This window comes from Episyrphus balteatus, chromosome 4 (assembly GCF_945859705.1).
Source record: "Episyrphus balteatus chromosome 4, idEpiBalt1.1, whole genome shotgun sequence".
NCBI lineage: Eukaryota > Metazoa > Arthropoda > Insecta > Diptera > Syrphidae > Episyrphus > Episyrphus balteatus.
This window is the reverse complement of record NC_079137.1, coordinates 57,138,576-57,157,839: the sequence shown is the minus strand read 5'-3', so window position 1 is coordinate 57,157,839 and position 19,264 is coordinate 57,138,576. Positions and strand designations below refer to the sequence as shown.

The 19,264-nt window shown below is 31.9% G+C and overlaps 2 non-coding genes across 2 annotated transcripts; one reads left to right on the top strand and one right to left on the bottom strand.

Moving 5' to 3' along the window:
* Window positions 1-9,579: 9,579 nt before the first annotated feature.
* Window positions 9,580-9,651, bottom strand: Trnae-cuc (transfer RNA glutamic acid (anticodon CUC)). Its single transcript has one exon. It is a non-coding gene; the product is annotated as a tRNA-Glu (tRNA).
* Window positions 9,652-18,161: 8,510 nt separating this feature from the next.
* On the top strand, window positions 18,162-18,233 carry Trnam-cau (transfer RNA methionine (anticodon CAU)). The gene has a single exon. It is a non-coding gene; the product is annotated as a tRNA-Met (tRNA).
* The last annotated feature ends 1,031 nt before the right edge of the window (window positions 18,234-19,264 follow it).

Sequence of the window (19,264 nt, the reverse complement as noted above, 5' to 3'; positions counted from 1 at the left end):
GGCTGCAAATTGAAATTGCTTTTTTTTTTAAGATCAAAATTAACGGTACTTTCCGTTTCCATATGAACAAAGTGGAACATTTTTGTCTCTTGTTTTCTTGATTTCTGACTGTTATGTAAGCCATTTAACCGATTTCAAGTAAAAATTTTTACAAAAAACATACATATTTGTAAACTTTTTACAAAAAAGTTTCAAAAATTTCAATTTTGGATTTTTTAAAATTTGTATATATAATTTGTATAAAATTATTTAAAAAAAAAAATGTTACCAATAATATTCAAAAATTCTTTGTTATACAAGAAATCCAATGGTATACCTAACGTATGTACAATATTTTGAGATGAGTGAAGAAAGATGTTTTTAAAAGTCTGTATTTTTGAATACCTACTGTGAATGTACTCCAATGTTTTGTTTTGTATTTGATTTATTGAATATTCAAGATTATACTAACACTAAATTTTTTGTTTTACAACATTTCAACATTTAAAAAAATGTTTTCTAAAAAAAGTCATTTTGTCAAAAGTGCACATTTGACTTTAAACGAGGTACATTTGACAATGGTGGATTAAATCACACATCGTGTGCATTATATCTTATATTTTTAGAACTATCAACGAATCTTGCTCATCTGTTCTTTTAATAGAAAAAAAAAAACAAATGTTTGGTTTTAAACAATTTACCAAACTAAATTACTCTAAAAAATCCGTCCATTTAAATCTAAATCATAATTAATCGATTTCGATATATTTTTAAATAATAATTTATTTAATAGGTACCTATATAATTCCCCAAAATAAGCGAAAAATTGTACCATCATTGCCAAAGTCAAAGGTGTCAGAGTCAAATGTGCCCCGGTGTCAAATGCACCCCAGCTTACCCTTAAAAATGTGTTTTCGTCATCATTTTATTACATTTCCTTCTTATAAGAAACGAAAAAATCATATATTAAAATTATTCTCTTATGTTTGCTATAAAGAAATTTAACAATTTAACCATAAGATCAAGTGCGTGCGACCCTCAGTCCTGATTTTTATATTAGCTGCATTCACACATGCAGTGACTTTAAGAAAAACTCTTGGAGGATTATTAAAGAAAATAATAATTCAGAAGTTGAAAAAATAAAGTCTTGGTAAGGTTTAATACATTTAAGTAGCTTGCTAATTAGCCTTTTTATCAAAAAAACTAAACCGACTTCTATTAACCGAAACATTGATTTATGCGGATTTCTCACGGATTCTATAGTAGAAATTGAACGAAATTGGAATGGAACGACTGCAGGCGCCAGCTTTCGAATACAAAAAGAATTCTGAAAATTGGTTCACAAGTCAAAATTATGAGGTAACAAACATAACCTCCTCCTTTTTGGAAGTCGATTGAAACGACTCAAAGCCATCATTTCAAGTGACAATTTGTTTTTGTTTCAAAAAACTTTTTACGATTATTTTCAACAAAACATTGTTTTAATGTTCTCCTTTACTCTGTGTTAACTAAGAACTCTTCGAGATATAGTTTTTTCTTTCCTGTCCGTTTATAAAGTTCTTCTTCTTCTTCTTAAACGAACCTTAAACAGAAACTGTACCTATACAGTTTTGACTGAAATAGTTAGTTAATGCATTTGTATATTTTCATAAATTTCCGATTCGGAAGTGATTAGTATTCATTTTCCTTTTTTTTCGCCGCAACTACCTAAACGTGTTAATAAGTTTTTTAGCCCAGTAAAACATTCGATATCTACTTCCTTCCGGATTAACTATTGAGTAAGTACTTTACAACCTTTTAAAAATTCATTTACCTTTCTCATTAACATAATTATACCTACCGCAAGTAATAGTTTCCGCCTATACCTATGAATTTAATTTGATAATAATCATGATCGTTTATGGTATACCTATGCAACAAAGATCATGACTTCTTGAATTTAAATTACAATTTAAAATCGATTCTTAAGCAGATATTTAAATATGTATTTATTTTTTGTTGAATTTTAATTCAAGGTTAATGTTATTTTAAAAGACATAATATATTTTTTTAGATTTTTTTGGAGCGATCGTTCTTACTAAAAAAAAAATCCATACATCCATTTACAGTATTTAATAGAAATTTTGACTAAGCTAACATACAAAAAAAGAGTCTTTGGATCCTTCGTTACTTGATTCTTTAATTTTAATATGAAATCTATACCAATACATATAATTTTAAGGGGAATTTAGAGATCTTACAAAATGTTCTTAAATTTTTTACCACTTGACTCTTTAAAATTTTTGCTTACACAATTTGATAAAATAACAATTTTCTTATTTCTCCATCATGTAAGCTAAATTCAGATATCTCATTAAAAATGGCTAAACGTTACACCTTCCTATACAAATACTACGAGAGTGGTTTCACCCTATATAAAAAAGAAACATAAAATAATATGATTTCCCCCAATAGAATTGTTGTCAATTTTTGTTTCCTTCAAAAAATGGTGGCTTTCAAAGGTATCCCTCACAAAAAATCTTCCCCAAATTGTACTGGATAATAAAACTCAAATTCACTCAAGCATAGATATCTACCTTACTTTGCACACCTGCTTTTGAGTTTGCTGTATTCCCATTGGTTGTAGTCACCCCTATTTACTGAATTTATGAGGAACATCAAATTTTGCTATATAAATGCGAGCAACGTATTCAAAATTCACATCATTACGAAACATTAATTCGTCCTGAAGTCATCTTTATAATTTTAATTTTTTTTTGCAAATATGTACTCGTATTTTGTTCCTCATTAAAAAAAGTTTATTTGAAATCAGAAAATTGTTGAAAAATTCAAATCGTCATCCAGAATGTAGAAAATTTTATGTGAAGGAAACCAAAAACTGAAGGTAATTAAGTTTGGAATAATAAATTTTGCCAAAATAAAAATAGTTTACGAAAATAACATAATTAAATCTTTGAAATGTTACTAATGTGTTTGATTAATTTATTTTCAGGTTCCCTGCTGAAATGTGATAGCAAAACTGTGATATTTTGTCTGGGTCTTTGGACTAAAGGACGTTATATCAACGGCCGATTTGTGCAATAAATCAACAAGCTTTATAAAATGTGATTAAATCACTTACTGATATTCTATGCTGTGATATAAAAAAGCTTTAATTTTATTAAATAATTATTTTTTTTGTTACAATTTGTTAAATTAGTTAATTATAAAATAGATAAATATATTTTATTAGATTGTTTTTAAGTGTAAAACACTTTTTTTTATTTGAAATGTGATTTTTAACAACAAAATAAATTTAAACAAATAGAAATTAAGATGATAAAACTAAATAAAAATTATATTTTTTTTTTTTTCAATTTAGAGATAATAAAAAGCAATATTTTTGTTTTTATAAATAGATAGTGGCATGTAATTTTATTTTCTTGGCTGAAATTTTTATTGCAAATAAAAGAATTTTGCATAAAAAACCGAATTAAATACAAAATGTGTGCAAAAACTGTTTGAACATAATAATGGTCGATTTTCTTACGATTTTGACTATTTGGCCTAAGCCTCCAGTAGGCGCGTGGTGAAATGTTACATGAGTGGGCGATTTCTCTGCTAAAATGTTTTTGGATTTATTTAATGAAATCTGAAACCATTCATAAAATAATATTTTAACTTTCATATTTATTAATTTAAAACAGTGCTTAGGATATACACTTAAATAAATAAATTTAAACAATATCCACTCAAATTTAAACGTTTTTTTTTCTGCAATTTAAATACTATCGAGGGTTAAAAAAAGCTTTAAAATTAAAGTAAAAATAGCAAATGAAAGCCTAAACACTAAAAATTGTTAGAAAATTTACGAATATTATAAAAAAAATATTTAATCAACTCTTTTTTTTTAAATTGAACCTTGTTTTTATTGCAAAATCATAATATTTGCAATAATATTTTTTTAAATTAAACAAAATGTTTAGCAAAATTTGTTTCCTGTTATTGGACCATTGATTGAACAAAACTGGGTGCAAAAACCAGAGGTACGTGACCTTTACCTATAAAACAATTTAATTTTCAACTTTAAGAAACAAAACGTACTAGAACACTATTAATTTATCAACAAAATATGACAAGAAAATCTAATTTTATTCAACAATTCAATTGAAATTCACATACAAATTTGTATAGATTTGTATACCTAGATGATTTAGTTTCAAGAGTCATCTTTTGATGGGATAATTAGGTATCTCTATAATAAAAAAATATATACAATGGACAATCACCTGTCATAAAGTTCCAATAAAAGCTCTAATAAGAAAAAAAATAATGGAATAACACATTATTATAATTTTTTGCATAATATACTTCAATCTGTAAGTTTCAAAAAATCAGTAAATTTTGAGAACAAAATTATAAAATATTAACAGCGCAAAAAATTAAGCATTATTTTTTGAGACGCTTTACTCTTCTTCTTCCTTTTTTTCTCGGCGCTGTTATGATCTCGATGTCGAGGGGATCATAACCTTCCCACGTTACTGCTTCACACTAGTGATCCGCCTGTGGGGTTCGCCGGGTTGACCTCAGAAATCGGCGGCAAGCCTCCCGGTTTTGTATTGTTCCGTTTCTGAGGCCAACTGAATGCTGGTGTTTTTGCATTTGCTTGTACCAGGAGTTTTTAGGCCTACCTTTCTTTTTATTTCGTGTTGGAACGTTATATGATATTGCTTTTTTGACGGGGTTCTCAGGATCTCTCCTTTGAACATGGCAATACCAACTGAGTCGGTCGTGTTCAATTTTTTGGGAGATGGTATTTTTAACATGAAGGCTTCTAATTCTATCAAGCTTTGTTACTCCTGCTGTCATGCGAAGCATCTTCATCTCAGCTGCCGTTAACTTACTCTCATACTTTTTGTACATTGTCCAACATTGTGAACCGTATGTGAGTGCTGGACGCACAACTGCGGTGTAGAGCCTTCCTTTCAGCTTAGGGGGCATTTTTCGATCACAGAAGATGGCAGAATTTTCCCGCCACTTCATCCACCCTACGCTTACGCGATGATTGATATCGTCATCACAAGTACCTTCGTTATTTATCATAGACCCCAGATATTTAAACTTTTCACACTTGGGAAGCACTACACCATTCAAATAAATGTCAGGAATAGGCCTGTGTGGATCAGAAAATGGGCAGCATAGGTATTCTGTCTTTTTCGCGCTTATGCGGTACCCACTACCTTCTAGAACATCCACCCATACATCAAGTGCTCGTTGCAGGGATATCGGGTCTTCACTTATGATGGCTCCATCGTCAGCAAAGAATAACTGATGCACTTTTGGGTCCGTCACTTTGCCTTGAAGCAGGTAATCAAGAACGGTAATAAAGAGCAGAGGACTCAAGACGCTTCCCTGGTGTACACCTACTGTGATTTCGAATTCTTCGGTGACTCCAGCTGCACATCTTACTTTAGTAACTGCTCCATCATACATGTCCATAATTATCCGCACATAGGTTTCCGGAACTCCTCGTTGTCTGAGGGCCACCCATATCAGATCTCGTGGTTGTCGATCGAATGCTTTTTCAAAATCAACCAATACCACATGCAAATCCTCCAAGGAATCTCGATGTTTTTCCATAATGATTCTGATACTCTGGATTGCATCTGTGGTTGATTTACCCGCAACAAACCCGCACTGGTCATCAGATAGCCTTATTATTTTTCGCAGTCGGCTACCCAAGACTCGCTCAACGATCTTCATGGTGTGTGACATCAGCTTAATCGAACGGTAATTATCACAGCTTCGAGTATCACCCTTCTCTTTGTATATTGGAAGAAGATAACTTTCCCTCCATTGATTAGGCATTCGATCACCTCGTATAAGCTTGGAAACAAGAACCATGAGCCATCTAGACCCGATGTCTCCCATCTTTTTCCAAAACTCTGAAGGTATTTCGTCTGGCCCAACAGCTTTTCCCTTTTTGGAGTATTTTACAGCCTCACTAACTTCTTCGACTGTGACATCGGATACTTCGCTTAAGTTAGGTGAAGCTATTGGAAAGTTTAGCCTTGGAAATTGTTCATTTAGAAGTTCGTCACAATACTGTCGCCACCTGAGGAGGATTTCTTCGTTTTCCACAAGTAGTTGGCCTTGAGCATTGTTAATAAACTTTGGCGAACAGATCTCCTGAGCATTTCTTCTTCTTTGAGCGGCTATTTTGAAGATGGTTGCGCCCTTATTCACGTTTTGTCGTAGCTCTTGAATAGCACCAGCAGTCGGGGAAGAAATTTCATCTAGCTCCCGATACAGGTCTTCCGTATTCTTGGCTTGAATTTGGGCACATATCTTCTTCGCTTCTTTCTTGCAGTTTCTGTATTCCACTTCGAGGCGTGACTTTTGCTCTGTATTATTAGAGGGGCACTTCGACCAAGCTTTGAAAGCCATTTTCTTTTTACTTACAACTGCTTTAGCTTCATCATTCCACCACCATGTTTCTTTGCCTTGTTGGTTGTGTCCTTTTGAAACCCCTAACAGTGTTTTGGCTTTTTCTATGCAAGTTCGCTGTAGGAGGTCCCACATACTTTGTGCTGTACTCTCTTCATTTCGAAATATATTGGTGTTGTTATACAGATAGTTCTGCATATTCGAAATAAAAGCTTCGCCTTTTTCCTTATCCAGATTATACCATTTGATCTTCTCAAAAGTCTTTGTCTTTTTGTTGTCGTTCACTGTCTCCATAAAAAATTCTGTCAGTAGGAGACGGTGTTGATGGGCGATCGCTTCTCCCAGTATCACTTTACAATCCTTGACCCGAGGTTTCATGAAACTAGATACCAAATGGTAATCAATCTGTGTCTCATTTCCACCACTGCTGTAAGTGACCAGGTGTCGGCTTTGTTTGATGAACATGGTATTAAGTACGATAAGACCATATGTTTTGCACGAGCTCAGGATGTCTTCACCAGGAGAGTTCCTGATGCCGTATCCGAGGCCTCCATGGCAATCTTCATAGTCTTCGTTTGTTTTCCCGACATGTCCATTTAAATCTCCGCCCACGAACAAAAACTCTTCCTTTGGGATGTCCTTAAGTAGGTTGTGAAAATCTAGCCAAAATGCATCTTTTTCCACCTGCTCACATCCAATTTGGGGAGCATATGCAGTGACAATATTCCACAACTTTCCTTTAATCACCAATTTAAGGGACATCAAACGGTCACTGAATTTCGAAATGGACAATATGCTGCCTAAGAGGTCTTTTGCAAGGATGATTCCGATTCCGTTCTTACCCTTTTCCGTTCCATAGTAGAACATCTTGTAATTTTTTGTCCTTGTATCCAAGAAACGGGCCCTATTTCCCGTGTTACGCCATTTCGTTTCTTGGACACACAAGATGTCTACTCGCCTTCTTATCATCATCTCTTCTAGCTCGAAGCTTCGACCTGTCATACTCCCAACGTTCCAACTCGCAACTCTCAGATTTTGTATAATCTGTGGCATTACTTTGCTAGCCCCCGGAATCCGTCTAGCTCTGACCCGAGCATTGCTACTCGGTCCAGGATCAGTACCATTAATAATGGTAGTGCCTGGCGGGGTAGTGTCATTTCTTTGGACGAGTACTTCCATAATGCTTCAGTTCACAAAATCTTGCGAAACGTTGTTGTTGTTGTTGTTGTTGTTTTTTCGACGCGTGCATACTCCAGTTTTGTATTTGATCTCTCTTTAACAGCACCGGTGATCTCCAGTCGTGCCAACCCAGGGACTGGCATGCACACTTTTGGGAAAGTTTACAGGTGTTAAGTGTCGCTAGGTTCACCTTGGTGTTTGTGACCTAGATAAATTTGCTCCTTTAGTCGCCTTTTACGACAAGCGGGGAGGCGCTGCAGGAATATTCTAACCCGTCCCTGCACAGGGATTTGAGACGCTTTACTCAACTCAAAAAATCTGAACCTAGTTTATTTATTTATTGGAAATGGTAACGGAGTTACGAATAACAGAGTTACGCGCGACAGAGTTACGGCCGTCAAAGTTATGCGAAACCGAAGTTACGAAAAACTAGAGTTACGAATTCTAAAGTTATGTTAAGCTATTACATGTGGTTTTTGGGTTGGCAACAATTGCGAGGAACGATATGGAATTATGGAAACATAAATAAGATAATATCGATTCTCATTGGTTATTTTAATAGATTTTAACGAAAATGGGTGTGGTTTAATCTTTTTATGCAAAAAACAACCCCATTCCTTGTTTATTTATTTGACACAGGATAAGTTAAAAATCAAACAAAAACTCCACCCCACCACACCAAAATAACGTCTGTAAAAAAAAGGGGTGGTTTGGTTATTATTTTAATATAAATAATAACAAAGTGGTTATTACAAAATACGCTATGAATAATTATATTAATTAATAGAAAAAAAAAAAAAAAATACGTATATTTTAGTTGGACAAATAAGAAGTTAAATTCAATTATGTCCCCCAAACTTACATAAGTATACTTATGTTTTTTTTTTCTATTTCAAAGTTTTTGCGATCTTCTCACAAAAACAAAACCATATATGTATATCTATACCTATCCAATCAAAATTTTACAAGATTAAATAACACCCATTTTCGCTTTACTCATTTAGTTCTGACCAATGAGAAAAATGTTAATCTCTTGTTTGTATTTCCATAATTCCATATCGTTCCTCGCAATTGTTGCCAACCCAAAAATCACATTTCATAGCTTAACATAACTTCAGAATTTGTAACTCTAGTTTTTCGTAACTTCGGTTTCGCGTAACTTTGACGCTCGTAACTCTGTCGCCCGTAACTCTGGTATTCGTAACTTCGTCGGTGTCCCTATTTATTGTATTAATAGTAACTAAGACTTTGAAATTAGTTGATAAATGCCCCCAAATTAACTCAGCTTATATTGTAAACATAAATTTTGTCTATACAATGTCACACCCGCTACACTTTTGCGTTTTTATAAAAATACAGCAATGTGGGCTTCTACAAGTCTTCGAAGCATACTGAATGGTTTTCAAACGACTCACCCGTTACACTTAACGTTAAGAGATTGTGACGTTACAAGACATGTCAAATTAAAATGTAATTTTAAGAATATATTAAGCACTAAATACATAAGTTGTTGAAGCTATTAAATACTTTATTAAGTAAATAAAACTACGAAAGAACTTAAAAAAAAAACTTTTATTTAATTCCGAGGAAAACGAATATTAAAAATTCAGATCTACGCAAATTTCGCTTTTCTCTGATAAAATTATTTTAATTTATAAACTCTATCGTAACATTTGTGCGATGCATTCACCTTCGCAACATGATCAATTTAACCATTAAGAAAAGAAACAAGTGAATTCATTTTTTATTGCAAAAAAAGTTACGCATACACCTCAGTGACCCTTAAAGTTTCCTTCAACTAAGGACTAAGCTATTAACTATACCTACAGTAAAAACAAGTTGAATTTTGCTGATCATTCACTGACTAATAAAATTATATGGTTGTATTTCAATGTAGACATGTTTGAAAAATATAATAAATATCTAAAAAAAAACTCGTTTCTCTTCGCTAAAAAAAATCAAAAAATAATTATAAATTTAAAGAACAAAAAGAAATTCCCATACCGGGAATCGAACCCGGGCCTCCCGGGTGAGAGCCGGGTATCCTAACCACTAGACAATATGGGATAAAATTTTCAAGTTTAATATTTATTTAGGTTGTATGACTCCTAAAAATAGACCACCAAAGGAAAGAGTATGATGGGCATTGTTCTATTATTGAAATTTGAATACAAAAAAAAATATAACACTTAAGTAAATTAGGATGATACTTGTGTGCTCTAGCTGAGTCATGATGTACAAAAAGGTCTATTTTTATATTTTTTTATAAATTATAAATAAAATAGGTATTGTTTCGATTTTTTGTTAAATATTTTGAAGAATGTGTGAAGGTACTTGCTACAGTGCAATTTAGAAAAAAAAATTCATATTTTTTTAAAATTTTTTAAATTGCACCTTCTCTTTTGTTTGGAAAAGACATATGAACTCTTACAACCTTACAACTGTAAAATTTTACTGTGTAGACCATAACTTAATTTATCTTAGTCACGTAAACTGTCTCGTCTTTGCGTCGTCACTGAATTACATTATATATTTCACTATGCTCGAAATTGATTTTATTTATGTGACACATCAGACATCACACGCACGTCTTTAAATTTTATAATTGACCATTTTGCATATTTTATTGTATTCCACTACCGTTTGATTTCAAATTAACATAGTTTGATTGTTTGAATACGAGTTCAATGTTTACCTACCTATGTCTTATAGCTATAATACAAATATAACAAAAACCTTTTTAACAAAAACCATATCAAATTCAAATTGTTTTTGCAAACGGAACATCTTCTTGTTGGCACTAATTTGTAACACTAATCACGTTATCTAGGTGAAAAGAGCTTATCAAAGTGTTACTTTGTTTCTTCTTTTTTTAAGACCTGTTCATCGGTTCCAAATTGCCTATAAACATTGGAGCGTTTTAGAAAACAACTAGGCCGAAAATCCAAGTCAGGTCAAAATTCCATGTCCAAACTTTTTACTCTGAAAGTTGTAAAAACAAATTTTTCAACAAGAATAAAAGAATACAAAGTTTTTAGTTTAGGTATATACAAGAATTTATTATTTTTTTTATTTATATTTAAATCTAATTACAAAAGTTACATTTATACAATATCTTATTCTAAAAGAAGCAAAACAAACAAACCGGAAGACAATGATTGCTATTACCTAACTTAAGCTAAACATTAAACTAATTTATTGAAAATTGGAAGACAATGATTTTTATATATTTTTTTTTAGTTTCATGATTTATCACAATTAAAAAGAAGAATTGCTTTGCAATATTATTTAAAGCTTTTTTTTTTGGATTTAATTTAGAGCAGGTTCACCTTCCTGCTTGATGATTGTAGTATTATTCCATCTTGTAGTTCTTCATTGAGTAAAAAAATTATCACGTTGATTTTGTATCACAGTTTGGGTTAGTTTTTCATCAAAAGTGTGTTACTGTTCCCATTTAATGGCTTTATGGTTTATATTTGGACGAAAAAATCCATTTGTTGATATTTTGTAAAAATTCAATTTTAGTCTTGATGCGAAATTGCAAATCCATTTTATCGGTTTGAGATGTGGACTGAGACTGATGTTTCCTAAAACCCGGCGTCCTTTTTATACCAAGAATAGACAAAGAAATATTCAAGAAGAAGGCAATATGTGAGGTAAATGGAAAAGGTAGGATATTTAGGGGATGTAAAATGAAGGGATGAAATTTTAAATTTGGAGGGTGTAAGTGTAAGGTGTTTTTACACTCTTCTCAAAAGTCAGTAGTTAAAATGTAATTTTTAAAATAATGTGGGCATATTCAAGAGTGTTACACTGCGGGAGAGTTCTTATCTTAAGGTGTGATGATGATTGATCAATAATGATGGAGTAAATTGTGATTAGAAAAAAATATTGATCAACATTTTCTGAAGAACAATAAATTTTATTAATAGAAATATAAAACTAAAAATGGTACCCTGAAAATAGCACTCTAATAAATTAAGTTAGTTTATCTCATATCGAGATAATTACTCCTAGAAAATTAAAAAAAAAAAATTCAAAGTCTCCTGCATTTAATGGCCATCAAAAAATTTTAAGAAATTATCTAGTTAAATGCTTATTATTCTGCAACGAATAAAATCTGAAAATATGAAAAGTAAAATGCACCGCCGATAAACTCGCGTTTGGCTGGTCCGATTTTGGTAATTTTTTTTTTGTTTGAAAGGTATTAATATGTAGATGGTTTGTATCAAAAAAAATAATACCTTTTCTCGCATCTTTACATAGCTGTCAATATGTACGAGTAAAAAACCACTCTCGCTTTTTAAAAATTTAAACTAAGCTTAATTTGTAAAGCTTTCAAAATAATTAAAAAAGTCTGATTTTGAGTGAGACAAATAATTATTCGTCTTGTGATATTAAATCCACATATGGACTGCACAGATAAAATGTATATCTCTGATTTTCATTGAGGACAAATAAGTAAAGCATTGGCACATCAATCAGAGTTATGGTTTGTATCTACATATTATATATATTTCTCCTGTGCGTTTGTTTGTGGCCCTACTCCTAAACGACTAGACAGATTTTTCTGAAATTTTGTGTGAAATATATGTGAAAAGGTCCATCCGAAACAGGTTTTGTTTTATAATTGGACCCGGTAGGTGGCGCTGCTGTCAAGTTATAGGCAAATTCCATGTTTGGGGTCGAATAACAACAGATTTTTGTGAAATTTTGTTTATTTGATAAGGTCTATCCGTTACAGGTTTTGTTTCATAATTTGATCCGATAGGTGGCGCTGTTTTCAAGTTATAGGCAAATTCCATAGGTGGGGTCGAATGACTGGACAGATTTTTGTAAAATTTTGTGTTATGACAAGGTTCATTCGAGACAAGTTTTGTTTCATGATTGGACCCAGTAGTTGGCACTGTTGTCAAGTTTTAGGAAAATTGCATATTTTGAACGAGCGACTGGACAGTCGTTAGTGGCGCTGTTGTCAAGTTCTAGGAAAATTACATATTTTGATTTTTGTGATACTTTTTGTGTCTGATACAATTTATTCGAAACATGTTTTGTTTCATAAATTAGACCCGGTAGGTGGCGCTGTTGCCGAAGTAGTTATAGACAAATTTCATATTTGAAGTCCGAAAGACTTGACAGATTTTTGTGAAAGTTCGTTTGTGTGATAAGTTCCGTCCATGTTTTGTAAATTATAACTGTATGCTGTTGTCAAATTATATATAGAAAGACTTGACGCTGTTGTCAAGTTATAGTTAAATTCCATATTTGGAGTCCGAACGGCTGTATAGACTTTTATGAAATTTTTTGCGTTTGATAAGGTTCATTCGAGACAGGCTTTGTTTCAAAGTTGGACCCAGTTGTCGGGGTTGAGTTGTCGGGGCCCCGGGGCAAGACTACATTTTTGGGACCACTTTGATATAGAAAATAAGAACAAATAAAAAAGGACATATACGCCCACTTATTTTTTTTGGGGCTCCTGATGTACCTATCATTTGTTGGGCGCTAAAATTATGTAAGTAATATTTTTTGGGGCCCCAAGATAATATGTAATTTTTCTTTCAAAAAAGCAATTTTTTTTTGGGACCCCTAAGGTAATACTTTTTTTTTAGATGAAATATTATGTGACTGGCTACCAATTCACTGAAAAATATAATGTGTCTCTCTTGTGCCCGAAGTGATTCATGTCAAGTATCTTATCTTTTTGCATTGTCTCCTTAAGAGGCCCTGGCGTGTTGGGGGTCCCGGGGCACCACCGCCCCACTTGCCCCAATGGTGTGTAAGCCCCTGTTGGACCTGGTACGTGGCGCTGCTGTCAAGTTATGAGCAAATTCAATATTTGGGGTTCAAAGAGTTCATATTCAAGGCTAATAAAAACAAACACGATTTAACTCTTTAAAATGTTATTTCCTCAATTAAAATTGTTTACCACTAAGCTATATCTCACAGTTGAAAATTGGTATGATAAACTGAAACTTAAAATTTGTTTAAGTTGTTTCAACTACCAATTTATTAATACAATTTCCGCATTAATTTAAAATGATTTAATCTTCTTAAGAAAATATTTTAATATTTAGACGTATGTATAGAATTAAGACGGAATCTTTTCAATTTAAGCCGGTTTCTTTACAATTTACAAAAAAAGATTGCTACTTTTTGAATTTCCTAAACAGCCAAAAAATATCATGATACAGTCAAATAAGGTGAAAAAAAGGAGTAAACCTCGGAATGAATGCTAATAGAAATTTTTTTTGTTCAATACCTTCGGTTTGGCATTCTATAACATACCTCAAAAGTATAGAAAAATCTCATGGGTGCAAGTCGCGAATTTCAAGGTCAAAGCGCGAAATGAAGATTTTCAAAATAAGCAATAAAAGACAATGGTATTATATTCACATATGATACAATACTTCGAGGTATTTTTTAATGCTGATGCCAAAAAATCTAGACAAGATCAAGACAATCTGACGTCTCTAAAAAAAGTTATACCTGTTTTTTAATTGTCAACCCATATTATTATAACAGTTGCAAACTTACTACCGAAAAACCCTTAAAAGTTATGGTAGAGGGACAAAATTTTCAAAATTCATGGAGGTTTTCATATTCATTATCATTAAGAATCAAAACAATACAATGAAAAAAACATTCATACCTATGAAAAATTGGTATTTTTTGAGAAAAGGGACAATTTTGGGATATGCACTAAAAAACATCCTGGTACAATCTTAGGCTGCTGATAGGCTAATTTTTTTGTTTGTATCTTTGTTTGGATATTCTATAACTTATGTCAAAAATCAAAAAAAAAATTTTTTGTAATCAGCATTAAAAAATGCCTCGAAGTTATGTAATTCTTGAAATTCTAATTTTGAAAATCTCCATTTCGCGATTTGAGCTTGAAAATCGCGACTTGCAGACATGAGATTTTTCTAGACTTTTGAGGTATGTTATGGAATGCCAAAACGAAGGTATTGAGCAAAAAAAATTCTATTAGCATTCATTCCGAGGTGAAACCCTTATTTGACTGAAAATTTTAGTAGCGATTGCATGTGATTGAAAGGAGTTCGAGACACATAAGATTTTGTTTTTAAAAACATTTTTTTTTACTATTTGACGAAAAAACCCGTGCCAATAACAGAAAAAAACAGTGGCATGCATACAACATACATATCGCCTGGGAAAGCAAAATTATTGTAACTCCATATAGGATCTGTTAAGGACATAATACCATTTTGCTTTCCGCTGAAGATTTATGTTGTTATACCTTAATAATAATATTTATGAAACTTCGTACACATTCCAATTAAAATTATAATAGATAGCTGTCAGACAAATGGTTTGATTTTTTTAATACTTTATATGAACAATTTTATGTTTGTGTTCCATATATCAAGTTGTGGCCCGATTTTTTTGTATTGGAAAAGGTTAACACATTACAAAGCCAAAAATTGAAAATAAATACAAGAAAAAAGCGGAACGAAGTCCGCCGGGTCAGCTAGTCTATTATATATATTAAAGTTTGGTTTTGTGTACGTTCGCTAACCGGCCACACCGGCTGACTTATTTTCTTAATTTTTTTTTTAAATCAAAGAGGCATAAGAGGAGAAGGTTTAAGGCAAAAAAAAAATTAAAGATTTTATAGGGTAAATAGGGGTAACACGACATTGAAAAAAGAGGCTATTTTCTAAACGGTAAGTCGTTAAGAGTTGACTTTTTTTTAAATGATAGACAAATTTATTCAATAGTTAAAAAAGGTATTGAAAAAATTCAAAAAAATTTCAAAACCAAGTTGTGAAGGTTTTTTTTGCAGTCATAGACCTTCGACAAAAGACTAATTAGAGGTACGCAAAATTTTGCACAGAAATTTGAGTTACACCATGAGAAATATATTAAAAAAAAATTAGTGGTCTAAAACGAATTTTTTTCATAGGCCCTGTATTTTGAAATAAAAATTTTTGAAAAACAACCTAATTTTTAGGGACATTTTTGAGTAGTAGTCTTTTATTTTTTTGGAATTTTTTAAAGTCTGCAAAAAATCTCAAACTTATATGTAGGAAATATAGGCTTTAGTCATGAGCATGCATGTACAAATAATTGAATTTTTAAAATTATTTTTGACCGAATAACTTGAAAAACAAGTTTTTTTGACCCAAGTTTTTTGCCGTTTTTATTTTATTTACATAGGCCACTTTTGCTAAAAGTTTAAAAGTGAATATTTTAAAAGTCATTTTACGAACTTTTCAAGTTTTGATTCCCTTTTTTATTGAAAATTATGACTCATTACAGAGTCGAAAGTAAGAAATAAACACAAGAAATGGCGGAACGAAGTCCGCCGGGTCAGCTAGTTACTGATATTTTTTAAAGTCTGGTTATGTCAATTCTATCGTTCCGTCTTTGTGTCTATTGTCTATATCTATCTTGAACTGCAGCCTAAACCACTAACTCGGTTTACTTCAAACTTTGTAATGACTCCTTAGAAAATTCCCTAAAATAAAAATCAATGATCAAAATGGACAAAGATGTTTTTTTTTTCTCAAAAAACGGCTCTAACGATGTTCAAAAAATATATGTTATGTGAAATAATGTCTTACAGTCAAATAAAATAAAAATATTTTTTGGACCGTTATTAACGGTACTTGGCATACAACCGTTTTCCTGATGTGTACCTAACTTTCTCCTTAGCGGCAAAACCGATTTCAATGAAATTTTTTGTACAAACTTTAATGTTAAAATGAGGAAAAATTTCCCGAAAAATTGTTTTAACACTTAAAAATACACCCAAAAAAAATTTGGTTGTAGAAATTGACCCGACAACCAAATGTTGTCAATTTGACAACCAAATGCTGTCAATTTGATCACCAAATTGTAAAAATTAAAATTTTCCGATCGAATTAACAACCATGTAGTAATTTTAACGATTTTGTTTTAAAATTGACAACATTTGGCTGTCAAATTGACAACATTTGGCTGTCAAATTGACAACATTTGGTTGTCAAATTGACAACATTCGGTTGTCGGTTCAATTTCTACAACCAATTTTTTTTTTGGGTGTGAAGTTCAAAAATTTGTTTTGATAAAAACAATTTTTGAAAACGGATGAATGAATTTCATTGAAACTTTGTTTTCATAGGTCAATTAATATTTTCTTTTTAAATTTGTATATACACAGGTGAATAAAAAATTTCTTAAAAAATTCTTTTATGAATTTTTTAAAAGCTTTAATATTAAGCTGTGTATTTTGTTTATTTCAAATTTCAGTTTGAAAAGTGTCCGTCATAATAAAAACTGAAAAAAAGTGAAAAGGTGAACATCATGAATTTCAGAAGCCCTTACAAGTTCGTAACTCCTTAAGTAGTTTTGTGCTACTTGTGCGAGGTAATCACATCTTATTTTTATTTTTTCTTTTTAAATTTTTAATCCGATATTTTGATTAAACTTTATTTCGATACTGAAATCAAATAATTCATAAATAAACGACTTTTAATTATAACAACAAACAATCGCACAAGAATCCTTTATGGATGATATTGTATATCTTTCTTCCAAAAATATTAAAAAGAAAACCACTCAAAAAGTAAAAGTATTTCAATCAAACCAAATGCCTTAAGTGATTTTGCAAAAAAATATAAAAACGAATAAAAGTGTGGGAAAAACAGCAACTGCAAACGCAAGCAGCTACATTTACTGTGCCAGACACATGCTGTCCACACGTTACTTTATTTCAGTTAAAACAGCATCCACACAACGCAGGTAGTCTTCAATCGTATAGAACTGAACACTAAACATCTCCTTGATGATGCACCAGTGTACTCGTATTCCTTGGGAATTTCTGGCAGATCCTTCCTGAATCCCGCATTATGACAAACAAGAAAACGAAGAAATACGGAAGATGATGATATTGTTGGTTGTATGCCACAACAAACTAAGTGTGGCAAGCACCTGTGAAGGGTTTTTTCTTTCCTTTTTTTTTCTGTCTGGTGATCATTCGTTCCCACGATATCGTTCTGTTGGTAATACCAGCCCGTATCTGTCATCTGGAATTGATCAGAAATATCACAATAAGAAATCTGGAAGCATGCGTAGCACACACCGGTCCAAGTTCTCACACTTTAATCTCTTTTTATCTAGGTGATTCGTTTTGAGTAATTTGATTTTTTTTTCTAACCGAATTAAATCATGGTAAAATATGCAACCGTAAGCAATTTAAAACATGTGTTGAAGGTGAAAAATTCAAAATTGTAAAAAATACAATAAAGTAAAATTTGATGTTTTTGGAAAAACCTAAACCTGGTTAGATACAAGTTGAAGAAAAATACGTGCCATTATAACGATACGGTACGTAACGCATATCATCCACGTCACTTTCTTTTTAACTCAAAATAGGCAGACTCTTTAAGGTTTCATGCATAGGGAAAAATCCAATCTCTGGAAATATATTTAGTTATAAAAACGTGTTCTTTTAAAGGCTTTTTAAAACCTTACTCAGAATTTCAATTTTGTTGTTGTTTTAGATTTGTGTATGCAAATTTCTCCTTTCTCAGTACATTCACACCCAAGAAATGCAATATTATTGGACGGTGTACAGCAGTGTGGCGCAGTGGAAGCGTGCTGGGCCCATAACCCAGAGGTCCGAAGATCGAAACTTCGCTCTGCTAAGGACATTTTTTTTTATTTTTTTCAATTGAGAATTTTTTTTTTGAACATGGTGAAAATGCTTTAGATACAGATTCGAACGTTGTTTTCTCTTAATCAAGTGAGACATCAAAAAGGTCTTTTAAGGCTCTATTCATAATTGAAAAGGTTTCTTGGAGGTCTGGTTGCTAAGTTATTTGCATCCAAACATTTATTTCGTACATTCAAAGGGAGATATCTACGGACCAAAGTCTCAGAACAAGCTTTGGTTTATAGTTATGAGTTCACAGTGAAAATGCCATTCATATTCCGGTAAAAAAATACAAATTTATTTTTTTCGGATTTTTGCTAAAAAAATTAAGGTTAACCCCTTGCCAAAAAAAATTCCATTTTTAAAAATTTCCTACAAAGCCATCGAGTGAGACATCAAAAGAAAGGTCTATTTAAGCTCTATTCATAACTGCAAACCAAAAGTTTCTCAGGGGTCTGGTTCCCGAGATACTTTCAATCAACCAACTTTTTTTTTTACAACCGATATCTTTTAAACAAGGTCTTGAAAAAAACCAGTGCCAATCCGGTTTTCAGAAGGCAAAAGTTGAACAAATTTTTATCAGCATAAGGGTGGTGGGAAAATCTAGGATAAATGGTATATGAAAGGGGAAAAATAAATTGCCCACAAAAAACTTGGGGGATTCGATTTTTTCTGCCCTGTTCGATTTCACTAGTCAAAAAGTTTTTTTTTTATAGAAATCAAAGTATATTTTTCTTATGGTTTTTTGTGCGCTGAGCTCGAATCTGAAGTCAGAAAAATTCTATCACGTTTTTGACATATTACCATGCCTAAAATCAGAAAAATAGTTTTTGGGACGTTCAAAATTCAATATCTCAAAAACTTTGCACGTTAGAGCTATTCTAGTGCTTGATTCAAAATAAAAAGGTCAATGAACATTAGAAAAGTATAATTTGGTTTCTATGGAAAATTATTTCTCGCCAATATTACTGTCATTTACGGAAAAATCAATCTTAGAAATCGTTTTTTTTTCAATTTTTCTCA